Source organism: Lynx rufus, unplaced genomic scaffold (genome assembly GCF_022079265.1).
Source record: "Lynx rufus isolate CCGP_SWC_20201006 ecotype Redwood Valley unplaced genomic scaffold, mLynRuf1.p SCAF_2, whole genome shotgun sequence".
NCBI classification, from domain to species: domain Eukaryota; kingdom Metazoa; phylum Chordata; class Mammalia; order Carnivora; family Felidae; genus Lynx; species Lynx rufus.
This window is the reverse complement of record NW_025814834.1, coordinates 143,750,155-143,774,986: the sequence shown is the minus strand read 5'-3', so window position 1 is coordinate 143,774,986 and position 24,832 is coordinate 143,750,155. Positions and strand designations below refer to the sequence as shown.

The 24,832-nt window shown below is 39.4% G+C and overlaps 1 pseudogene; it reads left to right on the top strand.

Moving 5' to 3' along the window:
• The first annotated feature begins 940 nt into the window (after positions 1 to 940).
• LOC124514311 (nucleosome assembly protein 1-like 4) lies at positions 941 to 17,474 on the top strand (annotated as a pseudogene).
• Positions 17,475 to 24,832: the final 7,358 nt, after the last annotated feature.

Here is a 24,832-nt window from a genome sequence, read left to right as displayed (position 1 = left end):
TTTACCCCATGACCACACTGACTGGACTGGGAGAGTCATGCCCTGGGATTTTTCAAACCAGAGCTGGTTGCCTTCTCATTATGAAGCTCTAAAGATATGAACCCAGAGATCCTGGCTATATTCAGGGAAACAAAAATGAGATGGAGAACATCTTGAAGATATTAGAATCCCTGGTTCCAGTAAATCCTGCTTTCCCTGAGCCTTATATATGTTATACTTATTAAAGCTGGTTATTGTAGTAGACACTTTTCTAGATACATGTAATAGCCATCCTCTAATTTGGCCAAGTGATCTTAACTGCCAGTTCTTCATGAGCCTGTACAGACCCTCACACATTGAATGAGGGCTGGTCTGTGTAACCAGTAAAATGCAGCAAAAGAGACAGAGTATAACCTCTGAGGCTAAATCATCAGGGCACTGGAGTTTTTGCCATGTTTTCCTATATGGCTTGCTTTGGGGGAAGGCAGTCACCATGTGTGAGGGGCTTTATGAAGAAAAAAAAAAATCCCATCATCACCCAGGACAAATCTGACAGCCACTCAACCAGCCACCACGGAAGTGGATCCTTCAGCCCCTGGGAACTTTTTAAATGACATCTGTCTGAATCTCATGTGAAACCCCAAGCCAGGACCAGTCAGAAAGCTGTTCCCAAATTCCTGATACATAGAAACTGTAAGAGATAATAAATGTTTACTGTTGTCTTAAGGCAACAGAGCCTGGAAACTGCTTTGGATTCTGTGTCCCCCTCTCTCTTTCTGCCTCTCTCTCTCTCTCTCTCTCTCTCTCTCTCTCTCTCAAATATAAACATTAAAAAAAAATAAAATAAAAAGAAGTGGAATCTGAAGGAGCGGAATCCAGCGAGGTACCCACATTTGAGCTCTTCGTGTTCTTCGCTTCTGAGAGTTGCCATAACTTTCCATTTGGAGATCGAAGCATTCAGATGGCAGATAACAGGTTTTCAGATGGTGTTCCTTCAGATGGCTTAGAGGCTGCTAAAAATGCAAGTAATACAGAAAAGCTTACCCCCAGGTGATGCAGAACCCTCAAATATTGGAAGCTTTACAGGAATGGTTTGACAATGTCTCCCACACTCCTTCAAGTTACGTTGACACTTTACCTAGAGCAGTGAAAAGAATCAACATGTTGAAGCAGCTGCAGGTGAATGTGCTCACATAGAGGCCAAGTTCTATGAGGAGGTCAATGGCCTGGAGAGAAAATATGCTGACTGTACCAGCCTCTCTTTGGCAAGAGAAGAGAATTCATCATTGGTGATGTTGAGCTGGCAGATGCAGAATCAGAGTGGTACAAGTGAAAATGAAGAGGACAATAAATTGGCTGAAGACATGAAAAATAAAGTAGTCATAACAAAAAAAAAAAAAAAAAGAAGAAGAAGAAGAAGAAGCAGCAACAGCAGAGGAGCCAAACCCCAAAGGAATTTCAGAGTTTGGATTTACAATCTTTTGAAATGAGATACACTAAGTGAATTAATCCAGGAGTATGATGAACTGATCTTGAAGCACCTGCAGGATATTAAAGTGAAATTTTCAGACCCTGGGCAGCACATGTCTTTTGTATTAGAGTTCCACTTTGAACCCAATGACCATTTACCAATTCAGTCCTGACAAAAAAATTTAGGATGAAATCAGAGCCAGATAAGGCCTGATCTCTTTTCCTTTGAAGGTCCTAAAATAGTTGACTGTGACGGGTGTGTTATTGACTGGCAGAAAGGAAAAAATGTACAGTCAAAGCAATCAAGAAAAAGTAGAAACATAAGGGCCCAGGCACGGTGAGAACAATTGCCAAACAAGTCCCCAACGACTCATTTTTCAACTTTAGCCAGCTGAAAGCATCTGGGAATGGAGAATCACTGGATAAAGACTTGGAATTCATGTTAGCCTCCAACTTTGAAATTGGACACTTCTTTTGTGAGCAGATGGTACCGTAGGCCATGCTCTACTTTGGAGGAGGCCATAGAGGATGACAACAATTTGATGAAGGTGAGGAAGGAGAAGAAGAGGAATTAGAAGGTGAGGAGGAGGAAGAAAATGAGGACGATGTCAAAATTAACCCCAAGGAGCCCAGCCAGCCCTCCTAGTGCAAACAGCAGGAAGAAGTGAGTGTGCCCTGCAGGTGGGGCCTCTGCCAGCAGATCGCACTCAGGACTCACTGCGGCCACAGCACAACCGTACTGTCAGTCCTTACATCTAACTTGTTTTCTTTTCTTTTCTTTTTTTTTTAACTTGTTTTCAAGTGCATGATTTGAGGTTAACTTTTCCTTTACCCTTCTTATTTTTGCTTAACCTGTACAATGCATTCAGAAATGCATTTCTGAAATAGAAGGTTTGATTCCAGCAGCCTCTAAGGCCTTGGGTGCAGTTCAGTGGACTTTCCCAGGCCCTGCCCTTGGGATGGCCCTGTAGACCCTGGGGGCAGTGGAAAGTCAGTTGATACCAAGGGCAGATGTCTGGGGATGTGGTTCCAAGGCATCTAGAACCAATTACACCACTTCGCAGTTGGACTGGATTCTTCTTTCACGTGAAGAAACCCACACACCTCGCGTTTCCCACCACTTGGTGTCCTTTGCTCTAATTGTCTCAGTAGAGGAGAGTCCTGTTTTCCTTAGAGCGTTCTTTCTTGGGTTTTGTCTTCCTTGGGGTGGAGTAGGGGGTATGTGCACCCAAGCCCCGAGGCACAAGTGTTTGTGGTTCATCCTCGCATTTATTTATTCTTTCCTGCTCGTGAGGGCTTGGGACTCATGTTGTCACTTGTCTGTACGGTTTCTGAAACCATGTGTGTGATTGGTGACTGGGTGACTTGCCAGGTGGGTGTGGTGGTAGCTCCCACAGGAGGGAGGCCTGAATAGAAGGAACCTCGCTTGGACTGGCCAGGCCAGCAGCTGAGGGCAGCAGCTCATTTTCTTTTCTTTCTTCCTTCCTTCCTTCCTTCCTTCCTTCCTTCCTTCCTTCCTTCCTTCCTCTTTAACATTTTTATTTATTTTTGGGAGACAGAGACAGCGTGAGTGGGGGAAGGGCAGAGAGAGGGAAAGGGAGACACAAAATCCAAAGCAGGCTCCAAGCTCCAAGCTGTCAGCACAGAGCCCTACACCAGCTCGAACCCACCAACCCTGAGATCATGACCTGAGCGGAAATCCCACCCACTGAACCACCCAAGTGCCTCCAGGATCTCCTTTTCATGACCTACAGACCACCAGCCGTGGCAGGGGATTGTGGGCAAGGCCTCAGGGTTTGCCAGGCTCGTGCGGTGAGCAGCCTGGCCTGGGAAGGGCCGCTTTTCCTTCTAGTGTGTGCATCCAGTCTTGCTTTCTCAGTAGCCCCTGTTCCTTGGCCCTCTGATCGTCTTTTCTTCAAAGTCTTGGGTTCAGAGTGACCTGGTTTTGGCCAGTGGGTGGGGTTTCCACCACTTGGCAGCCAGAAACTCCACGTCCATTCTGTGACCAGGCCTGTAGAGTGCTCAGCCTTACTTATAATACATTTGTAACTGAATATGGTGTTTGCAATTTGTACAGAATATTTGGAATATTATATTAAAGTTATGAAACACACAAAGAAGTAATAAAATACCTCTCTAATGATTTCTGAGGAGTAAGAGGAACTGGAATATTTTAAAGCAATTTCTGAGAGTAAATCATTTCACCTGTACATATTTTTAAAAATATATTTAAACAAAGTAACTAGGAACCTTGATTTATTACATAAAGATAGAAACCTATATCCAATAATTTGAGAACACCCATTCATCTCAAGTACACATGAAACATGTATAGAAATTGGTAGGGAACATTTCTAAAACTTGACTACTTTTCAGTCAATAAGGCGTGTCTCAACAAATTTCAAACAATTGATGTTATATGGAATATTTTCTCTGAACAAAATGCACCTAAATTAGAAGTCAACAACAAAATTTTATTATCTTTGTATCTTAAAGATAAAAAGATAGAGAAATTAATTTTCATCCCCAGAGGTTTCAGAATTTGAAAATAAACTTCTAAGTGACTTCTATTTTCCAACAATGTCTCTACAGTATGGAAGTGTATGAACAGCTAGCTCTCTGTGCCATATGGTGTACTGAATTACTGAATAAAATGTACTCATTACTTGGGTTGCAGTGAACAAAAGCATAAAAACTATTGGCCTAGAAAAGCTTGTACACATGTGTATCAGGAGACAGGTTTGAGAAAGTTCATAGAGCATTGTTAGCAACAAAAAAAGCTGAAAACAAACCAAATATTCATTGATGGGTGAATGTATATGGTATATTAACACAATGAGATATTATATAACAGTGAAAATGAATGAATTACAGCTCCATACAGCAATGTGGATGAACATTAAAAACATAAGCCTGAGTTGCAGAAGCAACTTACAGGAAGCATGACAAAGTATGATGCTAATTTTAGGAAATTCTAAAAAGAACTAAATAATACATTGTTTAAGAAAATAGATATAATGTGGATCCTGAGAAACTTACCAGAAACCCATGGGGGAGGGGAAGGAGAAAAAAAAAAGAGGTTAGAGTGGAAGAGAGACAAAGTATAAGAGACTCTTAAAAACTGAGAACAAACTGAGGTTGATGGGGGGTGGGAGGGAGGGGAGGGTGAGTGATGGGTATTGAGGAGGGCACCTTTTGGGATGAGCAGTGGGTGTTGTATGGAAACCAATTTGACAATAAACTTCATATATTGAAAAAAAAAAAAAGAAAGAAAATAGATATACCCGACAAAACTACTAAAATAGATATAGAAATGATAAATTCAACTTAGTGTTTTTTTCCCTGGAGAGAGAGGCAGGCAAATAGGATAGGAAAGGAGAGGTGCAAATATGTATAAAGGTATTGATAATGTCTAGTATCCAAGTGAAGTTCCAGGTTCAAGTCTGTCTGTTTTAAGTGTTGAGTTTTGTTACACACAGATGTTCTTTTTTTTTTTTTTGAGCAAATATTACATAATAAAAACTTTTTTTAAGTTTATTTATTTATTTTGAGAGAGACAGAGTATGCAAGTGGGGGAGGGGCAGACAGAGAGGGAGAGGGAGGATCCCAAGCAGGCCCGCACTGCCAGCCCAGAGCTCACACATGACTTGAGCTGAGGACCCAGATGCTTAACCAACTGGGCCACCCAGGCACCCCAATAAAGACATTTTTCAAGAAAAACTGATTTTGTAAACAAGAAGGAATACTATTGAAATTCCGATTTTAGGGAACAAAAATGCTCAGTGAATTTTCATTCTACTTCTAAGAAAATCCCCAGAGCCTAAAGTTTTTGAGAGGATGGGATCCTTGAGCCTTCAGACCTTCCCATTGTACCCCCACCAGGAGATGTCCCTGATTCTGAGTCATTCAGCACCTAGGACATATAAATATGTCCGTCCTCCCCCCCCCCCCCCGACAGCACAAGTAAGCTGGAATAGTTGTTGTTGTCTGAGACTTCATCTCTCCCACTCCTAAAAGATTGCTTCAAATCTGCATGCCTCTCATTATTTTCAAAGTGTTCTGATGCTTTGGGTGTGAAAAGACTGTTTTAAAGTTCACTGGGTAAGTCTCTCTGTTTTCCTCCAGCCACGAATCCTTTTTTTTTTTTTAACCTGATTACAGAAACATTACATATTAATTGTTTAAAATGTGATTACAGGGGCACCTGGGTGGCTCAGTCGTTTGCCCGTCCGACTTCAGCTCAGGTCATGATCTCATAGTCCGTGAGTTCAAGCCCTGTGTCAGGCTCTGTGCTGACAGCTCAGAGCCTGGAGTCTGTTTCAGATTCTGTGTCTATCTTCTCTCTGCCCCTTCCCCGCTCATGCTCTGTCTCTCAAAAAAAAATGAATAAACATTAAAAAAATTTGTTTTAATAAATAAATAAAATGTGATTACAGAAAAACACAGAGATTAAAATCACTTGTAATCTCATCACCAAATATTATTACAATTGATTTTTTAGTCTATTTGCTTTCTGTCTGATTTCTGAGTATATGAATACCTACTGTTTCTTTATTTTTAAAAATGAGATCAGACTGACTGACACTTTTATATTTTGTTTAACCTTTAAGGAATATGTTTTTTTTTTTAATGTTTATTTATTTATGGGGAGAGCAGAGAGAGAGGGAGAGAAAGAGAATCCTAAGCAGGCTCCATGCTCAGTGTAGAGCCTGATGTGGAGTTTGAGCCTGCAAACCCTGAGATCGTGACCTAAGCCGAAATCAAGAGGCAGACACTTAACTGACTGAGCTGCCCAGGCACTTCTATACTTACTAATACTTCTAAAGCCATGAAATTGAACTAAGTGAGTGAGTATAGATGAAAAAGAAAAGAGGGTCAAAGACTGACTTTTAACTAGGGGAAAATTAAAGGTTGGGCAGAAGAGGAGCTAATGATAGAGACTGAGAAAGAGCAGCCAGTGAAGTGAAAGGGAAACCGGGAGAGTATAGTGTATGGGAAGCCAGAGAAAAAGAATATTGCAAGAATACTGAGTCAATTGCTATCGATGGGTCAAGAGAAATGATCATAGGATTTAGCAACAGAACTCATTGGTGACAATGAACTATTTCCATGAACATTGTAGGCAAAAGCCTGACCGAAGTAGGTCCAAGAAGAAATAAAAGGAAAGAAAGTAGAATCAGAGAAACAGACAAATATTTGAAAGTGTTTGGTTATAGGGGCACCTGGGTGGCGCAGTCGGTTAAGCGTCCGACTTCAGCCAGGTCACGATCTCGCGGTCCGTGAGTTCGAGCCCCGCGTCGGGCTCTGGGCTGATGGCTCAGAGCCTGGAGCCTGTTTCCGATTCTGTGTGTCTCCCTCTCTCTGTGGCCCTCCCCCGTTCATGCTCTGTCTCTCTCTGTCCCAAAAATAAATAAACGTTGAAAAAAAAAATTTTTAAAAAAAATAAAAAAAAGAAAGTGTTTGGTTATAAAAGAAAGGTGAAAAACGGAGGAGTAGTTGAAGAAAGTGTTTTTTTGTTTGTTATTAAAGCAAGACAACGTGTGTGAGTGCTGATGGGGAAGGTTTATCAGAGAGGAAAAATTGAGGATGCAGTAGAGAAGATAGAGAATTACTGGAGCATCATGGCATGGGTAAGAAGGGATGGGGTCTAGTGCCAAGGCAGAGGAGTTAGCCCCAAATGGAATCATGGACAATTCACTGCTCTCTTCTTGTTACAGGAGAGAAGGCATGTAGATAGGTGGTTATGCTGGGAATTTGTGGACATTCTTTTCTGGCTGTGCTTATTTCTTGGTGAAATAAGAAGAAATGTCATAATCTGAGAGTGAGAGTGGAAAAACATTGGCAGTTTAAGGAGCCAAGAAAAGGTATGAAATAGTTGTCTAGGAGAGTGCAAAAATAAATTCACTAGAGAAATGTAGTATAATTGCCAGACATCCTCAATGACCCACTTGAAGTTCACAGTCATGAATTTAAAATAAGAGCGTTTGGCATGGTTATGTGTTTTACCCCAGGCGCACTGAATCACCTGGGCATAGATACAGAGTAGGCAGAGATATGAGATCAAGACCCAGATTTTGGTCAAATGAACAATAATTTTTCTACAATTTTATAGCTGCATTATTTTTCAAATTATTTCTTTCATGGAAAATAAGAAGAAACGTATTTTTAGCCTGGGAGTGCCAACAATGCTACTCTATCTCTGGCCCCTCATCTTGTCTATGCCCATGCAATGACCTCCCTCAGGGCTACGTGTTCCAGGCCCCTTGGAGGGTGATATATGCCCTGATGGAATGAAGGAAGGCTTGTTCTGACCTTCCCTAAAGTTGTTTAGATAACTAGTAGAGATAACATAGTTTCTTCCCCTCCCTCCCCTCTGGCTCATAGATGGTGCACAAGGTCTGTTAAATGTTAAACTCTTGACTTCACAACAATGAATTCTGCATATCCCCTCACTCTACAAAATCTGTGGATTAAGTTCGGGACTTTGAGGAGAGTAGCTGCCCAGCGCCTGGATCATTGTCTGCCTGGTCCCTGCCATCACAACACCCTCCTCTCAGTAAGTTAACCTAAATAAACTCTGTGTAAATGGTTTGGAGTGGCTTGCTTAGCTTTTCAGTCAGAGAGTGCCTTCCCAGTTTGGAGGATATTTTACCATCCCTTCTCCAGCTTCTAATATCTACCAACACAAAATTTTACCAGTATCTGACCAGTATTTGCCTCCTTAATCTAGTCTTTCAGTTTCATGGTCATCAGCTTCATTGTCTACCCAATTCATCCTCACCCCTCAGTTTGATTCCTGAGTCAGTCCTCCGAACTTTTATCAACAGTTTTCAACCATGGCTACACTTTTCCTTTCTTATCACCTCCTTTTTGGCTTTTTGGTTGGTAAATTCTAGGGTATCCTATGGATCACACTTTTCCCTGCTAAATATTGTCCACAGATCCTTTTTCCCTATCCTGGAGGTGAGTAAGGGAGGGGCAGAGAGAGCGGGAGACAAGGATTGGAAGCAGGCTCCAGGCTCCCAGCTGTCAGCACAGAGCCCGATGTGGAGCACGAACCCATGGACCAGGAGATCATGATCTGAGCCGAAGTCAGATGTTTAACCGACTGAGCCACCCAAACGCCCCATTTATCTGAGTTTTAATTAACAGTTGGGTGACCTTTGGGACCCTAAAACAGCAAATTCCAGCTCTGATCCCAATCACTATGTTGTATCTGTATTCGTTTTAGGGACATAACAGCCAGTACATGGCATAAACCAGGAAAAAGTCCATCCTTGGAATCCTTACAGGTTGGAGGAGAATTTTGCTCCCATGCATTTTGTGGCCATTTACCTTTTGTCCAGAGCCACTAAGGAATAGGAGTCTTGGAGGGCCAGACTTCCTGCAGTGATTCTTGAACAGCATCGTTGTCTTCAGTCTAACTCTAAAGTACCTCAGCCATGAAAAATGAGGCAAGTCTGATAGCTCCTCCCAGTGAATCCCAGAAGGCCACTGTGGAGGGGCTTGGTAGAGCAAGCAACTCACAGACGAAGAAGATCCTCAGTAATAGTGAAGTGAAAGTTTGAAAGTTCTCTGGAGAAACCAGGCCCACTTCTTGTGGATGATTTGGGTTATATACTACTTGAGGGACTCCCACTTCTGTGGAAATTTTAATTGGTTCTAATTAGCTGTATAGAGGATCCTATTTTTCTTAGAACTTCTCTTGCCTTCTCTCCTTCTTCCGCTGTCTCCATTTTCTAAAAATCTTGTATTGATCTATGTCTTCATGTACGAGTCAGTGTTCTCCAGAGAAACAGAACCAATAGGATACACACACACACACACACACACACACACACACACACTTACACACACTTCCTTTATTTTAAGGAATTGGCTTATGTGATTTGGGGGACTGGCTAGTCTGAAATCTGTAGGGCAGACTGGTAGGCTGGAAACTCAGGCAGAAGTTGATGTTCCAATATTGAGTCCAAAATTTGTAGCGCAGGCTGGCGGACTAAAAACTCAAACAGGATTTTATGCTGCATACTTGAGGCAGAATTTTTTTCTCCAGGAAGTCTCAGTTTATGCTCATAAGGCCTTCCACTGATTGGATGAGGCCTATTCACATTACCAAGGGTGATCTCCTTTACTTAGAGCCAACCAATTGTACATGTTAACCACATTTACAAAATCCCCTCACAGGAACACTTACATTAGTGTTTGATTAATGTATTGTAATGTATTGTGATTGATAAAACTATATCTATTATTGCCAAGTATAATGCTAGGCACTTCAGATGAACTATATATATAATTTGTTTGTTGAAGTGTAATTACCATACAGCATTATGTTAGTTTTAGGTGTACAACATAATGATTTGATAATTCTGTCATTACTCATTGCTCACCACAGTAAGTGTAGTCACCATCTGTCACCAAGCAATGTTGTTACAATATTGTTGACTGTATTCCCTATGCTGTACTTTTCCTCTCTGTGACTTATTTATTTTATAAGTGGGAGTTTGTACCTCTTTATCCCCTTTATCTATTTTACCCATCTCCCCACCCATCTCCCCTCTGGCACCTGCCAGTTTGTTCTATGTATTTTAAGAGTCTGTTTTTTGTTTGTTTGTTTGTTTGTTTGTTTGTTTGTTTGCCTCTTTGCTTCTTTGTTCATTTGTTTTGTGAACTATATCATTCAATACTCACAACAACCCCATGAGGTATTATTAATCTTTATTTTACACATGAAAAAAACTGAGGTTTAGAACACTTAGGCAACTTGCTAAATTCACACAATAAATAAGCCATTGAGTCAGGACTCAAACCTGAGCCTAACTCCTGACAAGTCCATGATTTAGGAAATCCTTTTGGTCTTGAATAGATCTCCTGTGTTTGCTCAGTCCCCAAGTCTCTAGTGAAATCATGGAAATTACATCAAAGCTGAGAGCCACAGGTCTGAGTGGGGCCACTATACTTGCTGTGAGCCTCATTTCTAACCTTCTGTTTCCAAGACCACATGAGTTTCCAGAGAAATTCGCCAGATAAATTCCAACAGCATGGTTAAACAATCTTACAGAGGCAGGTAGGCAAGCCTAACCACTCACTCTGTCTTCCAAGACAACACACACAGACTGAAGTTCCCACTCTCTGTGTTGGCTTGTCTAACATTGCCCAGATTCATAATCTGCTACAATATCAGGACTTTGCAGATGAACTCTCTTAACTATAACATTTTAATCACTAAGTCTTTCATTTGTCTTTGGAACACTCTTCTTCTCGACTTTCTAATTGTTTCCTCTTTTTATGATTATCAGAAGTCCATTGCTCTTATATTTTCTCCTTCATCGTAATCTCATTCAAAACCCCTCTTCTTAGGAAAAGAATATTTAAGAATATTATTCACTCCAAATTTATCTTTCCCAGTAGTATTTGTATTTATATTTGAGCAAAATCTTTACCTAAATAGCTAGATTTCTGATCATGGAATATTAGCCAACAGTTGAGGGGCATTTAATAGCTATGGAGCCTTCCAGTTGTGGTCCTTCTGAAAAATCCCTTGTTGTCACTCATCCACTTTGTTTATGTCTAGCCCTATTCAAGAGAAACTCCTTTTGTCTTTAGGCCCAAACACTTTCCCATATCTATTTCAAGAGATAAACCTGAAAACTGAGAGGATGATGAAACATCAGTGTAAAATTTAGGCTATGTGTATTTCCATCAATACTACAAATAAGAAAGAACAGTGAGTATTTCTCTAGTCCTCACAGTAACTCCTGGAGGTAGGTACAATTATTACTGCCATTTTCTAGAAAAAGAATTTAAAGGTCAAAGAGGTAGTAAGTGATAGAGCCATGTTGAAATGGAGAAACTGCTCACTCCAAAACCCAGGACTTAACAAGTTCAGCTAAACATCCATTCCAAAGAAACAGGATGCAAAAGAATAGAGCGTGAAAGCAACATAAATTAGCTCTGGGAAGATTTATCAAAGTCAATTCTTAGGTACATCAATATTCCAGTCTTACATCCCATTTTCTAATACTTAGCTATTTAATTATTTTTTTAAGGCTTTATTTTCTTTAAGTAATCTGTACACCCACCATGGGGCTCAAACTCACAACCCCAAGATCAAGAGTCATACTCCTTACCAACTGAGCCAGTCAAATACTCCTGGTTACCTACTTTAAAATAAGATGATGGGGTGCCTGGGTGGCTCAGTCGGTGAAGCAGCCAACTTCGGCTCAGGTCATGATCTCGCGGCCCGTGAGTTCGAGCCCCGCGTTGGGCTCTGTGCTGACAGCTCAGAGCCTGGAGCCTGTTTCGGCTTCTGTGTCTCCCTCTCGGTGACCCTCCCCCGTTCATGCTCTGTCTCTCTCTGTCTCAAAAATAAATAAACGTTAAAAAAAAATTTAAAATAAGATGTATTTCTGCAGACTTTGGGGGGTGGGAGAAGGAGTTTTAAAAAACAGAACCAGTAGATTCTTAAGGTAATACAAAAAACCCTAATTCTTATATGGGTTTTAAATTTGCAAATTATAAAGTTAGGCAGTAGTATCCTTCCTTTTAACTTGAACTGTCAGGCTTGAAGATTTGTGACAGGCAGTGCTCTACCTTCCCCAAATAATTCGTTTTGATGATTATTTGAGTCATCTGGGTAATTCCCTTGCTCCTCAGAGAGCTCAATCCCTCCATTTCTGAGATCTGTAAAATCCAATGTCCTAATCAAGATTTGTGTTAACTCCCAGTGGCTTATGACGTCATGGTGATCTCTGTCTTTGGCTCATATTTTGAGGCTTACTGTTTTTGTTCCTCTTTCATTAATGCCTTCTGCGAACTCAGCCCTTGATGAGTTTTCACAAGAAATTTGCTTCCACCAACTTTTTGTGAATTTTAGTAGACTTCACTGAAGATACGTGGGTGGGGTCATATAGAGGGGTCAACTCACAGAAAGCTACTACAATGGCTTTGCTCTCCTCTGCCTCCTTTCCCCTCTCTTATCCACCCTAGTTCCTCTCAAAAGAAAAACAAATTCTTCATCTGGCTTTCTGCATAGCAATTTAGCAAGCTTGCTGCTTGAACATGTCCTTAAGGTCTCACCCTTTACACCAGCATCTTTACCAAATATTTCCTCCAGTAAATACTGTGCTCTTCCCAAGAGGAATTCTAGCAGAGAAAGAGAGAGAGAGAGAGAGAGAGAGAAGTATATAGTCTATCATAGAAAAAAACTTACTTTGCTATGAGGAAAAGAATTTATTTTATGATTCTTTAACAAATGTGTCAAGTAATGGTAACAGCAAAATGTAAAATCTGTCATCTAGAAAGTCACATTAATTTTACACTCTTGGTGAACAGAAGAGTTGTTGTACGTTGGTTGGTTTTAAAGCAGAGTCATTTTAGAAATTTTATGTCTAATCCTTTACTTTACCTATGATTTAATGTTTCAATGATCACTTCCATAATTAAACAACCAAAGAAAGTACACACAGTAAAATAAGGGCAAACATTCCAGTTTAGTAGAGAAGTTAAAACTACACCTACTTGTGCTCATACTGATGTTGATCAGAACCTGTTATTCCAATGTAAACATTGCAACTACACTGGCTGTGTGAGACTTGAAGTTGGGCAAAGTTCAAAGGCTCTCAATTGCATGTCCTCAAAAACCAAAGATAAGGCTGTAACCATTGAGCCAAGACAGGAAGCCAAATGTTGTGGGTCACTGCAAATAACAAACTAGCAATGGCTTCAGGATTTCTACATAGCAGGGGGATGGGACAGACAGCTTCCTAGGTGGGAAAGTAGGGTGAGGGAACAGATCTTAGAGCTGCATTTACATAGCACTTAAGAGAAACTGAGAAAATACTAATTGTCTATATCAATTACTGTGGTGCTAATGAAGATTGTGTGGACACTAAAGCTCTTCTCCCTCTTTGATGCTCCCCTTGCTCTGGCACCCAAGATGGTCTAGTTTGTTGCTTTCAAACTTGAAGGCATCTCAAAATTGCTTCAGTCCCTTAAGGTCCTTAAAATATACAATTCACTACTACTGAGTCTCAGCTATTCTTGAAAAGGCATTTCACAATGAGCTGGTCTTTGCCTCAACAAAAGGTTGGCAGCAGGTATTAAAGCATTAAAGAGAGGGGCAAAAATTAGGAGACAGTGGGGCCAGGAAATATAATCAATTCCATGCTAAAGACAGTGTGTCCATCTGTGTGCTATAGAAGATTGAAATACAAAGGACAGTTGTGGCACACATAGAGGTTGTCTCCTGTTTTAGGGCCAAACTCACAAGTGTACATGAACATGACTTGTACAATGTTTATAAAGTCTTGTTCTTACTTCCTGGTTTTAAGGTAACAGCACTGTGAATTGTAGAGTCATTTGCTGACACCTACTGAGTCTATTATGAATCACCTTCTCTTCCTGAGGCATTCACCCCATCCCTTGAAACACACATACACACACACACACACACACACACACACACACACACACACACATTCAAACTGACCTGCTCTGCCCCTCTGTTATTGGAAATAAAGCAATTGTGACAAGCTTCTCCCAGGCTTTCACCTATATCCTCTATCTCACAGTTTTGGGGACAGTAGCCAGTAGTTGCACTTTTCTTCAGGTACATTTGGATGTAAAGGAGTTGGTCATTTGTTCATTTCCCTATTTGCCTTTTGCTTCTTGAAATACAATTTTATGTTTTGGCAGCTTTCTGATCGCACTCCTCCTTCTGGTGCACAGAGACACTGCAAGCAATACCAAATTACCCATAATCAACTATCAACTTATATTTGTCAACAAATATTTCACATAAAATTGAAAGGTTAACAACAACCCAGGGGGGAAAGAGTTAATGTTCTTGTTACATCACTTGTGAATCAATAGAAGACACTAAGAAGCCAATAAAAAAAATTGACTTGGGGCACCTGGGTGGCTCAGTGGGTTAAGTGTCTGACTTGAGCTCGGGTCATGATCTCACAGTTCATGGGTTCGAGTCCCACATTGGGCTCTGCACTGACAGCTAGAGCTTGGAGCCTTCTTCGGATTCTGTGCCTCCCTCTCTCTCTGCCCCTCCCCCACTCCTGCTCTGACTCTCTCTGTCTCTCAAAAATAAATAAATGTTAAAAAAAAAATTGACAAAGATTGCAAACAAGTAGTTCACAAAGGTTGTTCAGACAGTATTTGCGAAGGCCAGGATTTTAACCCATGTCTATTCAATTGCACAGAAAGAGGAATATTTGAAAAAGATGTCGATTAGGAATTAGAACATTTAAGATATGTGGTCAGAATACATTTACTGACTTTTTATTGGTATTTTAAATTTTATTTAATATAATTGTCTAATAGTGGAGGAGAAAAAAGAGCAAGAATTCAGTCCTGGTTGAAGTCCTATTTGAAGAGGTGTTTATGGAAGCTGGAGAAGAGCCCCAGGAGGCAGCATCAGAGGTAAAGTCCAGAGAGAAATTGAATTTTTTTTCTGAGATCCTCTAAGCATAACTTTTTAACATGAGTGTAAGAAAAGTGTAGCTATTATATAGGACAGTTCCATACACACCAATGTTTCTGTTTTTATAATTATTTTACAGTGTCTCAAAGATTGGTTTAATTACATAGCAGATTATATTTTTAAAAGATAACTACAACAATATGGCCCATTCTGCATGTGCTTCTAGAATCAAGCCACTCCTCCTTTAGGAGGCAAAATCCATGCCTCTTTTCCTTTTGGGTGGGCCTTTGTGACTACCTTGACTCACGGAGTACTGTAAAAACCACACCTTGTTTTCTTGGAGCACTGTCCTGGAACTTAGCCATTATTCTGTGCAGAATCGGGAGAAGTCACAGAGAGCCCATGGAGAGGAACCAAGCTCCTAGCCAATACCAAGCTCCAACTTACCAGCCATGTGAATGAACCATCTCAAATGAATCTTTCCAGACCCAGTTGAGCTACTTTAGCTGTTGCCAAATGGAGCAGAAATAAGCCTTCCCAACAATTTTGCCCAAATTGCAGATTCATGAGCAAAACAAATGAGTGCTACTATTTTAAGTCTTTATGTTTTGAGGTAGATTATTATATGCCAATTTATAAATGGAATGATTAGAATAAATGATCAGATTTTATAGTGTCTATATATGAATTCATATGAATTATGGATTATAATATCATATTTATTTCATTTACTTAATTAATTTCATACCAAGCTCTGTTCTTCATACTCTATCCTCAACATGTCCCTTTTCTGCCTTCATGAAATGCTTGTAGTAGGAAAGGCAGACAGACTATAAGCAAATAAATTTATAACTGCTAGGAGGTAATAATTGCTATGGTGAAAAAGCAGAATATGGGGAATAAAGAATGATGGAGTGTTCTAATTTAGATGGAGTGGTTAGGAAATGCCTTTATGTAAAAAAAAAAAAAAGACAATTGAATAGAAAGCTGAAAGTAATGCAGCACACCAAATGAACGTCTAGGGGATGCACAATCAAGGCAGAGGGAATAGTTAGTGCCAAGACTCTAAGATAGGAGTGGCTTAGAGGCTGGCAAATTGGAGTAGAATAAGAAAGGGATGGAAGGACTTGAGATGAAGTCAAAGAAACATGGGGTGGGGGTGGGGGGCAGACCATATAGGGCTGCATAGGCTGTAATGAACACTTTGGCCATTGAAAGAGTTTAAGGACAAAAGTGACATATTCCTTTTTTTTCTCTTCTCTTCTCTTCTCTTCTCTTCTCTTCTCTTCTCTTCTCTTCTCTCTCTCTCTTTAATCACAATAAGTGTACCCTTTAATCCCCATCTCCTATTTCTCCCACCCATCTCCCCTCTGGTAGCCATCAGTTTGTTCTCTACAGTTAAGAGTCGGTTTCTTGGTTTGTCTCTCTTTTTTTTCCATTTACTTGTTTGTTTTCTTTCTTAAATTCCACATGATTGAGATCATATGGTATCTGTCTTTCTCTGACTGATTTATTTCACCTAGCTTTATACTCTCTAACTCTACCCATCTTCTTGCAAATGGCAAGATTCCATTCTTTTTTATGGCTGAATAATATTCCATTGTGCATTGTGTATATATACCACCTCTTCTTTATCCACTCATCTATAGACAGACACTTGGGTTGCTTCCATAATTTGACTATTGTAAATAATGCTGCAATAAACACAGGGTGCATGTATCCCTTCAAATTAGTGTTTTTGCATTTTTTGGGTAAACACCCAGTAGTGGGATTCCTGGATCACAGAGTAGTTCTATTTCTAATTTTTTGAGGAACCTCCATACTGTTTTCCATAGTGGCTGCACCAATTTGCATTACCACCAACAGTGCACAAGGGTTCTTTTTTCTCCACATCCTCACCAACACTTGTTGTTTCTTGTGTTTTTGATTTAGCCATTCTGACAGGTGTGAGGTGATATCTCATTGTGGTTTCGATTTGTATTCCCTTGATGATGAGTGATGTTGAGCATCTTTTCATGTGTCTGTTGGCGACATATTCTGACATGTGTATATATATGTGTATATATATATATGTATATATATATACACATAATTTTTAAGTTTATTTTGAGAGAGAGAGCATGCACACTAGTAAGAGCAGGGGAGGGGCAGAGAGAGGGAGAGAGTGAATTCCAAGCAAGTTCTGTGCTATCAGCATGGAGTCTGAAATGGGGCTCAATCTCATGAACTGTGAGATCATGACCTAAGCCCAAACCAAGAGTTGGATGCTTAATCAATTAAGCCACCCAGATGCACCCTGACTTATATTTTTTTTTAAAAGCAGTCTGGAGAATAGATTGTAGGAGTAACAAGTTCAAAGCAGAGAGACCTATTAAGAGGTTAATGCAATATTCTAGGTAATAGATAATGGCAGCTTGGACCAGGACATGAGAAGTAATACATATATTTAAAGTACAGCCATGTACTTTATGGATGTGGAACTTGATTAAGAGTGGCATCAAGTATGACTCTAAAGTTTTTGGTGTTATTTGCTCTATAAGAAGTTCATCTTATGTGCTTGTCTTGTTTCCTCCATTAGAGCTCCTAGAGTAGTTATATGTATTCATAAACTCATCTAATGGCTATGATGTGCCCTTCAAGTGCCCTTCAAGACACTGTGCCTTTAAGCACAGACTCTCCAAGATGCTGACCGCACACAGAAATATAGGAATGACTCAGAGCATTATGACCATCACTTTGAAGTTGTCTGTAATAGATATAATTACACCTTTTTTTTTTTGTTTGCAATCTTTCCTTGAAGAAGTTGGCCTGGGAGACAGGAAGAATCCAGAAATTGGCTTTACTGTCATGTGCGATGGGGAGAATCAGCCACAATAATTTATAATGTTTCTCCCAAAGTACTTGGTCAGCTTTCACTGGGTCCACCTTATATATGCCCAAAGTAACTGAAGAGGGAAACAAATATTACTAGTGTCATTTGATAAGTGGAATCTCAAAAGGATTTATGGAATTAGTCATTAAACATATATTATTAGATGTGAAGAACAAGCAAAATAAGACCATCACTTTTGATGATCCCAGGAATGATGTAGACACATACTTTTAATTCCCAGGTAGCTTTCTTACCACCTAACACACTCCTAGCCAGCTGCTTCTTTGCCTTTATTTCATACCCCCTCAATCTTATAGCAATAAGAGATTTTTTTAGGCAAGCAGGACAGATGATAACTGCCCTTAAAGTAGCTCTTCTAAAGTTTAGCAATTCTTAGACATTTCTAACTTTTTCTTAATAACATGTAATAAACCTAGTCTTCAAGAAACCATCTAAATATTACTGAGTCATTTAAATATTTTGACTTTCAGGGCACCTGGGTGGCTCAGTGAGTTAAGTATCTGACTTTGGCTCAGGTCATGATCTCGCGGTTTGTGAGTTCAAGCCCGGCTTTGAACTCAGGCTCTATGCTGACAGCTCAGAGCCTGGAGCCTGCTTTGGATTCTGTGTCTCCCTCTCTCTCTCTGTCCCCCCCTGCTTTCACTCTGTCTCTCTCTCTCAAAAATAATAAACATTTAAAAATGTTAAAGATGAGTATTTTCATTAAAAAAACCAAAATAAATATTTTGACTTTCATATGTTAACTAACCATCTAATAAAGTGATCCTGGACTTCCCAGATTTCTCCTGGGACTGCCTTCTTCAGGCTTCAAGAGTTTCCCTCCTAATTCTAAAACTATGGGTTTCATCTGGTGAACAAGAATATGTCTCTTAGTTAATACTGACCAGAGTTTTGTACCTCTTTTTCTGGAATTTTGTGAAGCTCCAGGTTCAGAAGACGATAAGCACTTTATGGGCTGTAGTTTCACCTTTCTTTCTTTTTAATTTAACTTGTTTAATTTTTTATTTTTTAAAATTTACATCCAAATTAGTTAGCATATAGTGCAACAATGATTTCAGGAGTGGATTCCTTAGTGCCCCTTACCCATTTAGCCCATCCCCCCTCCCACAACCCCTCCAGTAACCCTCCGTTTGTTCTCCATATTTGAGTCTCTTCTGTTTTGTCCCCCTCCCTGTTTTTATATTATTTTTGTTTCCCTTCCCTTATGTTCATCTGTTTTGTATCTTAAAGTTCTCATATGAGTGAGTCATATGATATCTGTCTTTCTCTGAGTGACTAATTCCGCTTAGCATAATACCCTCCAGTTCCACACACATAGTTGCAAATGGCAAGATTTCATTCCTTTTGATTGCTGAGTAATACTCCATTGTATATATATACCACGTCTTCTTTATCCATTCATCCATCGATGGACATTTAGGCTCTTTCCATACTTTGGCTATTGTTGATAGTACTGCTATAAACATGGGGTGCATGTGTCCCTTCGAAACAGCACACCTGTATCCCGTAGATAAATGCCTTTTCGTGCAATTGCTGGGTCATAGGGTAGTTCTATTTTTAGTTTTTTGAGGAACCTCCATACTGTTTTCCAGAGTGGCTGCACCAGCTTGCATTTCCATCACCTTTATTTCTAAACAGAATTAATTATAGTTAGTCTAAGCCAAAGAATGTTTACATCTTAGTCATATAAAAAACCATTATGGAATATGTTCCAAAGTCAAATATACAGGCTTATGAATATTTAGAGCCCCTCTTTTAGCACAATTTTTTAAAGTTTATTTATTTATTTTGAGAGAGAGTGAGCATGCAAATGGGGGAAGGGCAGAGAAAGAGGAAGAGAGAGAATCCCACGGAGGCTCTGTACCGTCAGTGCAAAGACTGACACAGGGCTCAATCCTGCAAACTGTGAGGTCATAACCTGAGCCGAAATCAAGAGTCGGGCACTTAACTGACTGAGCCACCCAGGTGCCCCTTTTAGCATGGTTTTAAGGCAGGCTCACATCCGAAAATTACTGATGATAGCCACCTGTGCTCTGCTATGATTGGCTGTGGCATCCATTTCTTCATTTGTAAAATGAGGGTAATAATACTATCTACTCATCTATCTATCTACTCATACTATCTACTAGCCACCCAGGTGCCCCTTTTAGCATGGTTTTAAGGCATCTATCTACTCATACTATCTACTAGCCACCCAGGTGCCCCTTTTAGCATGGTTTTAAGGCAGGCTCACATCCGAAAATTACTGATGATAGCCACCTGTGTTCTGCTATGATTGGCTGTGGCATCCATTTCTTCATTTGTAAAATGAGGGTAATAATACTATCTACTATCTATCTATCTACTCATACTATCTACTAATAAACGCTCAGCATAGACTGTGGCACATTGTAGGTTCTCAATAGATGCTTGCTATTTCTATGATATAGAAACCCTACAGCCCCCTCTTTTATCCCCACTCACTAATCCTCCAGTCAAGTCTGAGTCACTGAGATGATTCCAGCAAAGCACTCCAACAGGAGGGGCTCAGACATTTCAAATCCTGTGATCTTTGGTGGGTATGAAGTTTCCTGAAGTATTCCTCCCTTTGACCCAGCAAGAGGGGCCCTTACCTGGGCTCTTGTCCTGGCCCTGGCCTTTATAATACCCTGCAGATCACAAAACGCATAGAAAAGTAAACTTACTAAAACTGCATGGCTATGGCTGCCTCTCTCTCTCTCTCTCTCTCTCTCTCTCTCTCTCTCTCTCTCTCTCGTAGGATTTAACATTCTGCTCTGACCAGAAACCCTAAGCTTCTGTCTTGGTAATCAACACCTTCCAGGCCCCAGGGAAACACTATTCCACTTTTCTTGTGCTATGTCCTTGAAACAAAAGGCAATTGTATCTGAATGTCATGGAAGTTTTGGGTTTGTGCTGCTGTTGACATTTGAAATAGACACTCTTTGGAGTGCAGGAGGATTTGAGTAATGGAAACTTTTTTAGGAAAGAGGAAGAAAACAAAGAAAACAAATTAACTTGTCATATCCCTTCTTTGTGGTAATGTGAACCCCACCCCCAAATTCTGGTATAACAAAGTTTCATGTCTGAGTAGAGCCCCAATTCCATTTTCTTGTGTACCTTCATGTTCCAGTTCCTGGTTCCAGAGGTATTCGTCATGTTAAAACAGTAGATCTGATTTAAACAAGACATGAGATGCTAGTGAGTAAAGAGATGCTAGAAGAGTAAAGTGAAAGACTAGAAGGTGTTTAAAATTTTTTTTAATGTTTTCATTTATTTTTTTGAAGGAGAGAGACAGAGCATGAGCGGGGGAGGAGCAGAGAGAGAGGGAGACATACAATTTGAAGTAGGCTCCAGGCTCTAAGCTGTCAGCACAGAGCCCGATGCGGGGCTCAAACTCACGATTTGTGAGATCATGACCTGAGCCACCCAGGCGCCCCAAGAATAGAAGGTGTTTAAATAAAGAGCAAATCAGAGTCTTTGGATGAAAAATGAATTTTGAATTTGTGCTATTTGATATATAGTATTACTTGCTTTTGGTAGTAATATAGGTATTCAAAACTCAAACACATCTAATTTTTTTTTCAATATATGAAGTTTATTGTCAAATTGGTTTCCATACAACACCCAGTGCTCATCCCAAAAGGTGCCCTCCTCAATACCCATCACCCACCCTCCCCTCCCTCCTACCCCCCCATCAGCCCTCAGTTTGTTCTCAGTTTTTAAGAGTCTCTTATACTTTGTCTCTCTTCCACTCTAACCTCTTTTTTTTTTTCCTTCCCCTCCCCCATGGGTTTCTGTTAAGTTTCTCAGGATCCACATAAGAGTGAAAACATACGGTGTCTGTCTTTCTCTGTATGGCTTATTTCACTTAGCATCACACTCTCCAGTTCCATCCACGTTGCTACAAAGGGCCATATTTCATTCTTTCTCATTGCCACATAGTACTCCATTGTATATATAAACCACAATTTCTTTATCCATTCATCAGTTGATGGACATTTAGGCTCTTTTCATAATTTGGCTATTGTTGAGAGTGCTGCCATAAACATTGGGGTACAAGTGCCCCTATGCATCAGTACTCCTGTATCCCTTGGGTAAATTCCTAGCAGTGCTATTGCTGGGTCATAGGGTAGGTCTATTTTTAATTTTTTGAGGAACCTCCACACTGTTTTCCAGAGTTTTTGTTTGTTTTTTTGTTTTTTTTGTTTTGTTTTGTTTTGTTTTCAAACACATCTAATTCTTAAAAGGATTGAAATTTTGGACAATTTTTTCTTTTTTTTTTAAAGTTTATTCTTTTGAGAGAGAAAGTGCGAGTTGGGGAAGGGCAGAGAGAGAGGAAGAGAGACAATCCCAAGCAGGTTCCAGACTGCCAGCGTGAAGCCTGACACAAGGCTCGAACCCATGAACCATGAGATTATTACCTGAGCTGACGTTGGACACTTAACCCCCCTGAGCCACTCAGGTACCCCTAGATAATTTTTTTCTAATTTAAATATAACTGCATGAGAAATATTCAATAAATGTGACATTCTAATTAAAGAAATTAGAACAAGAAAACAAAAAAGTTTCCATGGCTGTGAAGAAGAAAATACATGTACAACTAAACCTGAAACTAATTTCTATGGAGATTATTTTCTGACCTTGATAGATCAATGTATAGTCTGATTGTAAAAACATTTGAACAAATTGAGCAACATAATATTTTTGTTGTTCTTTATCATACCATAGTATTGAAATATTAGAAGAATAACAAAATGTGTGTGGATATGGATACTACTGTAAGAGACAGTAAAAATCACAATAAAAGTGAGTTATATGACAATATCAAAATATCTAGGTGCACCTGGGTGGCTCAGTTAGTTAAGCATCCAACTCTTTTTTTTTCTTTTTTTTTTATTTTTTTTATTTTTTTTTATTTTTTTTGGGACAGAGAGAGACAGAGCATGAACGGGGGAGGGGCAGAGAGAGAGGGAGACACAGAATCGGAAACAGGCTCCAGGCTCTGAGCCATCAGCCCAGAGCCTGACGCGGGGCTCGAACTCACGGACCGCGAGATCGTGACCTGGCTGAAGTCGGACGCTTAACCGACTGCGCCACCCAGGCGCCCCAAGCATCCAACTCTTGATATCAGCTCAGGTCATGATCTCACAGTTCAAGGGATGGAGCCTTGCATTGGGCTCTGCACTGACAGCATAGAGCCTGCTTGGGATTCTCTCTCTTTCTCTCTCTCTCTCTCTCTCTCTCTCTCTCTCTCTCCCCCTTCCCCACTTGCTTGCATGTGTGCACATGCACACACACTCTTTTCTCTTTTAAAATAAACATTAAACAATTTTTAAAATCTAGTAATAGTTTCTATTGTATTCTATTGAAGATAATAATTTATCTTATATGACATCATTACATTGTTAGAATGTGATACGTAAAGATCATGGTTCATTTCCAAATCTAAATAGTGTATTGCTTTATAAATTTTATTTAAAATTCCAGTTTCTCTTGCTTCAGCATAACAAAATTTCTCCTAGTTGAAATTAACAAAAATTACATAAGCACATCAATGATCCAAGAAAGACTGTCCAAGTTGGCATTACTATCTGTAGAACACAAATGGTGTGGTATCTTAGTGATAACAACATAGAAATTTTGCTGAAATGAAGATATGAAACAGAACTTTTATGCAATAAATTTATTAATTTTGTATGTCTTTATCTTATCAGTCATTCAAACGTCAATAGCTTATCAACAGAACACCCAGACATAATTATGGTGGTGATCATAATTATGTTTGGTTGCCTTTGATATTTTACTGACTTTCAGTTCCATAAAAACCACAGATTTATATTTTAAAAAGAAAGTTTATTCTTTTATTGAGGGAGGATAATTAGTTTTTCCTACATAAAAGTATAGGTTTAGAATGTTTAAAATGTTTCTAATGGATTAATATCAATTAAGGGTATCCAACCATAAGGTAGTTCATACTATTTGCTATCCTTCAGTGTATAAGTTCAAATAAAGCAAAAGTCAATTGCAAAGAAAAAAACATTTTGAAATAACTTAAGATGTTTTTGATTATAATTATTAAAGTTGGTAACAGTACAGAACCAGCTGATTAGGGCAGTAAGTAGTTATCTCAAAATCATAATATATGGGTAACATCATAGAAATCTTTTTGTATTTTGGTGTGAAACCATCACTACAATAAATAAAATTGCTGAGTTTCTATTTGTAATATATGTTTGACATATAGCATAAAATTGAGTTCACTCTCATTTCAAATCATAAAAGGTATTTCCCACTCCAGCCAGAATTGTTGTTTTAGTTTTTATTTTGAAATAAATTCACAATCACAAATTGTTTGTAAGAATAGTACAAAGAATTTCCATATGTCTTTTTCCCAGATTCCCCATTGTTAACATTTTAATATATTTGCTTTATTGTTTTTCCTCTTTACAAACATATATGTGTATGTGTATTCACACACATATGTGGTTTCTTCCTGAGCCATACACTGAGTGTCAGTTGCAAACATAATGCCCATTACTTCAAAATAGTTCAGAGTATATTTCCTAACAACCAAGAACACCTATAGATAACCATGGTATACCTATCCAGTTAACATTGATCTATTATTACCATCTAATCCATCTAATCCACAGACTCCATTCAAATTTCATTGATTGTTCTGAGAATGTCCTTTGTACAAAAGAAATTAAAGTCTTCCTTTTCATCTTCTTTTTTATCCAGGATGTGTTCCAGGATCACATACTTCATTCAGCTGTTAAATCACTTTGGTCTCTTTCAGTCTGGCCTTATCCATCATGATTTTGTAATTTCTGAGGAATACAGACCACTTACTTTGTAGAATGTCCCTCAGTTTGAGTTTGTTTGCAGTTCATCACATATCAGAATAGTTAAATTATGTAATTAGATTAAATTACATAAATTTGGTAGCAAGTAACTTCTGTGTTCTTCTCAATGCATCGTATCAGGAGGCACAAAACGTTGACTGGTCCATTGCTGGTGAATTTTAACTTTTACCACTTGAACAAGATTAT